The sequence below is a fragment of the Cornus florida genome, unplaced genomic scaffold (assembly GCF_030987335.1).
Source record: "Cornus florida cultivar Cherokee Brave unplaced genomic scaffold, ASM3098733v1 CherokeeBrave_3.0.0_Hap2_Chr01, whole genome shotgun sequence".
In the NCBI taxonomy this organism is placed as follows: Eukaryota; Viridiplantae; Streptophyta; class Magnoliopsida; order Cornales; family Cornaceae; genus Cornus; species Cornus florida.
The window spans coordinates 21,752,150-21,757,828 of NW_026775571.1; the positions used below are offsets into that span (position 1 = coordinate 21,752,150).

Genomic DNA, 5,679 nt, shown 5'->3' on the forward strand with positions numbered 1-5,679 from the left:
CTAGGCCATTCATTCACCAACTACAACAATAACAAGGCCAAGTTCCATTTGGAATGCTAAGGCCAATGTATGCTCCGCAACCTCCCATCATTCAAGGAATTTAAAATCAAGGTGCCCATGTTACACCTCAAGTAACTAATCCACCTCTTGCTTTAAGAGACCATTATGTGCCTAATGAGTATAATGCACCTACATACATCCAATTGCCTCCATTTAGGGAACATCATTATGAAATTAAGCCACAAACCATTCAAATGCTTCTTAACTATCATGAACGTCCAAGTGAAGAACCTTACAAGCATTTGGATGAGTTTCTTGAAGTATGTTCCACCATAAAATATACGGACATGCCGGAAGAGGTTTTAAGACTCAAACTTTTTCCATTCACCTTAAAAGACAAGGCAAAGTATTGGTTTAACAATCTTAGGCCTTTTTCAATCACTTCTTGGGCAGAAATGCAACAAGAGTTCTTGAAGAAGTACTATCTGGTTTCTAAGACCAATGCCATGAGAACCTCAATTCGAGAATTTTCATATGAGGATGGAGAAATATTTCATGAGGCATGGGAACGCTTCAATGAATTGCTTAGGAAGTGTCCACATCATGACATGCCCAAATGGCAATTAGTTTAATATTTCTTTGAGAGCTTATCGGACAATTACAAAGGCATGGTTGATGCTTCTATGGGTGGCTTATACATTGATAAGCGTGAGGATGACGTGTGGCGTCTTTTTGAGAGCATAAGTGAAAATTCTTTGTATAGAACATTATCATCCAAGAATAGTAGAAATTCACAAGTTAGGAAGAGTGTTGGCTTACATCAAGTCGACCGCTCAAATGAAATAGCCGCTGAAATGAAGTCCTTATCTCAAAAGTTTGATCAATTCTTGATTAACCAAAATTCGGCGAACTAAGTATCTTCCTTCCCTAACCATTCTCATCATGCGTCAAATGAAACATGTATGACTTGTTCTAGTGTTCTTCATTCTACTTCTCATTGTCCTCATGGACAAGTGCAAAATGAACCTAATGAACAAGTCAATGCAGCTTTTGTGAACCAAGGGAACAATCCTTATGGTACTCACTATAATCCAAGTTGGAGGAATCATTCAAATTTCTCTTGGAAAAACCAAGGAAATGGCTCAAACCCTTCCCAAGGCGGTTTTCAGGGGAAGTACATTCCACCTTCACTTCAAAACCAAGGATCCCAAGGTTATAGACCTTATCAATCATAAGGGAATCAATTTGCTAATTCTCATTTTCCCAAGCAATCTTATTCCCAAGGAAATACTAGAAATCCCGCCTTTGAAGAAAAAGTTTTGAATGCTTTGGGCACTCTTGAGGCAAACACTTAATTGCTTCATTCTCACTCTCAATCTATTGCGAAGCTAGAAACCCAAGTAGGGCAAATAGCAAGCATTCTTAATACAAGAGAGAAGGGAAAGATGCCTATTAATGCCCCACCTAAGCAACAATGTGTTGTGGAAACCCATTCCTCATCGGAAGGCCACACCATTGAACATGTTAATGTGGTGATTACCTTGCGGAGTGGTAGGATTGTGGACAATCAAGTTGAAATGTCCAATGAAGAGAGTGAACCGGTGCAACCTCAAGTTGTCACCCGTCCTATTTCACATCCCATTCCTCCTTCATTGCATATACATGATCTTGTGAATGAGAAAACTTCAAAATGTGATTTGAAGAATGATTTTGAAAATGATTTGAAGAAAGATTTGCAAACAAATGAATTTGAAAAGGTGTTGTTGAAAAATGATTTAAAACAAAATGATTTAAAAACTTCTTGTATTGAAGAGACTTCAAAGAAAAATTCTTAAAAAGTGTTTGAACCAAAAGTTCCATTTTCGGATGCCTTAAAATGATCCATTTCAAAAGACAAGCAAAAGGCAAAAACCAATGAAATCATGGAAATATTTAGGCAAGTAAAAGTCAATCTTCCACTTCTGGATGCAATCAAGCAAATTCTGGCTTATGCTAAATTCTTGAAAGACTTGTGCACCCAAAAGCGGAAGAACAAGAGCCAAGCACCAAGAAAAGTGGTTTTGACCGAGTAAGTAAGCTCAATTTTGCAACATAACACTTTACCAAAGTTTAAGGACCCTGGTTCACCTACTACTTCATGCATTATTGGTGATCATATCATTAATCGGGCGCTTCTTGACTTAGGAGCAAGTGTTAACCTTCTTCCATACTCGGTTTATGTCAAATTGGGCCTAGGTGAATTGAAACCGACGTCGGTAGTTTTACAACTTGCCGACCGATCCATTAAGAAGCTTAGGGGTATAATTAAGGATGTATTGATAAAGATTGACAAATTCTTCTTCCTCGTTGATTTCGTTGTCATTGACACGGAACCGGTCCCCAATCCTAAGAGCCAAATTCCCGTTATCCTTGGCCGTCCTTTCTTGGCAACCACTAATGCCAACATCCATTGTAGGACGGGGGATAATAAAGATCTCATTTGGCCACATGAAGGTGAAGTTGAATATCTTTAATCTCACACCCAATTCATTTGACAAATATGAAGGAGAGGTTAATGTTGTAGATAAATGTCATGATCTTCAATGTCAAGGAAGTGAGCTTTTGTGTAAGACCAAAACTTCAAAGGATCATCTTCAACCTTGCATTCTAAAAGTGTTGTTTCGAATTCTTGCTTTAAAAGGGCATGGAAGCCCAAAGATTGTTCTTGCATTGACAAGGGAACAAAAGTTTTGTTTGAGCTTAATCCAACAAGTTCTTCGAAGAACCATTTGTTGGGTGGAGTTCAAAGCATCTATCACCCCAACAAGGAGGGGATGCATTACAAGGTCTTTGATCCGGGCTAAGAGAGCCCAATGTCATGCTAGAGATGTTAAAAAATAGCAAAAACCATTTCGTAGGGTGTCAAAACCCTATTCCTCCCTCATTTCTATCTTAAATTTCATTTCTTGCGAAGTCTAGATACTTGTTTTTGGTTCATATGCATTGATAGGAACTGTGATTAGGATTGCATGAAATTTTGTGTTGTGATTGAGCATTTTGCATAAGTTCGATCGATCTCAGTTGAGAGTTTGATCGATTGAACTTCCACCTGCATCTAACACTTAGAAAAAATTTCGACCTGCATCGACCTGTATCCAAATCACCTCTCTGTCCCATCGTTCGAACTAATTCTTAGATCGATTAGGAAACCTTCGATCGATCCAACTTCAAAGTTTGATCGATCTCATGATCCAACACTTAGAAAAATTTTGAGCCTGCATCAACCTGCATATTTCACCTTTCTCTCTCATCGATCGAAAACATTCTCAGATCGATCTGAAGTTCTTCGATCGATCCAACTTCAAAGTTTGATCGATCTTCAAGTTCTAACACTTAGCCAAATTTTTGAACCAAAAACCTGCATATTTTTGCCCTCTGTCTGATCAATCGAACATTTTGTTCAAATCGATCTCAGTTCTTCACTTCTCTATTTTGACCTTTGTTTGACTTTATTTGACTTTTTAATTTCCAAAAATCCAAAAATATTTTTATTTTATTTTATTTTCCAAAAATTCAAAATATTTTCTATTTTTCAATTTTAATTTTTTTTAATTATTTTATTTTATTTTATTTTTCAAAAATTCAAAAAAAAAAAATTCAAAAATATTTTATTCTATTTTATTTTATTTTATTTTAAATTTTTTTTTAATTTTAATTCTAATTTTTAATTTTAGTTTTTCATTTTTCAAAAATTTCAAAAAAATACTTTGAGGAGAGTTCATCAAAGTTCGATCGATCTGAAATCTTAGTTCGATCGATCTGAAATCTTAGTTCGATCGATCAAACTAATAGGGAAATGTTTTTAAAAAATAAAACAGAGAGTTGTGAGATCGATTACAAAGATCGATCCAACAACTCCCTACCCTAACCCTTGCTTCCCTCATCGTTGCTGTGAACCCCAATCACCCTTTCCATTTTTGGTGAGCCTCCGGTGAGTTCCAACCTTTGATTTTCTCTCTCTCCTCTCGGATTTGCATCACCATCTTCATCTCCTCTTCTCTTGCCATTAGAGGTGAGATTCGAACCACACTTTGTCATTTCAAGCTTTAATTTGATAATATATGTTGCCCACATGCTAGATCTAGGATGAATGAAGATGAAATCCACCATTGATGAGCTTGTAGCATGTTTGTATATATGTGTATATATGTTTTTATATTTTTAATTTTCGAATTGATTATGGGAGTATGGGCTTTGTAATGTGGCTAGAATTGATTGATTTGTTGTGTTGATGGGCCCACGACCATGTCGTGAAGGCCCCATGCCATCCACGTCACAGATCTGTGACCTTTGAGTTTTCACCTTTGCACAGTTTGATCGATCGAACTTGTATCTCAGATCAATCTTACGAGATCGATCGAACTCATACCTCAGATCGATCGAAGTTTTGAGATCGATCTCAAACCCTTTTGTGATCGATTAAACTTCACAGATCTCATACACACACTTCATTCATCATGCCTTATGTTCATGCTATCTCATATATGCCCAATGCCTGTGACATTCCACATTAGATGCATTTCATACTTACATTGTTTTACATGTTTCATATCCTATCACTTGCATAGATTCATGTCATCTATATAATTTGTCTATCTTATTTGACATGCATGTTTTTATTTTGTACTTTCAATTCTTAATTCTGGTACTAACTCCCCTTGCAAGTTTTTAAATTATTTTTCAGGCTATGACTAAGCGCAAGACAATTGCCAAGAGGCAACATGGGCCTCAGAGATATATCAGACCACGGATAAAGGAGCCAGCAAAGCCTTCTCATGCACAAAAGAGCCAGTACAGCCTACTCTACCTCAGTCACCTGCTCATGAGGCTGAGGATGCTCATATTCCATCCACCTCTGTAGCTCATCCTGCATTTACACCATCACCATCTCCACCACATGCTGGAGCTGAGCATTCACCAGTATCATCTCCACCACGCCAGCCAGCTCAGGAGCGTGATAGGCCCGTGCCTAGATATGCACATATAGTAGTAGACCATGAGTCGGTGTTCAACACAAACTTTTTCTCCAGATCGGTGCTGACCCGATTAGCTTACCACGACATTATTCAGAAGGGCTTTGCAGCTATTCTTGCCCCAGTTATAGAGCCAGTCTACCCGTGGCTAGTATGGTTGTTCTTCCAGAACCTCCGACCGTCCCCGCGTACCATAGCAGAGCTGGTCACTACTATAGATGGCCATCAGATCACTATCACTGTGGACTCGCTAGCCCCCTCTTGCCATTGTCCACACCGATGCCCTCCGGAGCTACAAAAGCTATATTCGAGGCTATATAGGCCTACTTATACCGACATGGCAGTATTTCTTACAGGTCACCATGCTGATGGCGAGACTTTCATCACCCGCACATTCCTTCCAGATGACCTATGGTTCTTCGATTCCATTCTCTTTCGTAATATATATATATCTGGGCACAAGATCCAGTGGAGAGGAGATTATTTGACACCCCTCGACGCATTCTACACGGGCCACTGGGTATCTATTCTTACTCTCATCTGGAGCGTGATGAGGAAGCCATTTGACGAGTATATCAACAAGGAGAAACCCGGACGGGCTAAGTCTTTTCCATTTAGCCACCTCATCACCCAGATTTTGATTGACCAGCGCTACCCTATTCATCCT

At 38.6% G+C, this 5,679-nt stretch overlaps 1 pseudogene; it reads right to left on the reverse strand.

Annotated features, from left to right (window-relative positions):
* Positions 1-511: 511 nt before the first annotated feature.
* On the reverse strand, positions 512-610 carry LOC132282830 (small nucleolar RNA R71; annotated as a pseudogene).
* Between the last annotated feature and the right edge of the window lie 5,069 nt (positions 611-5,679).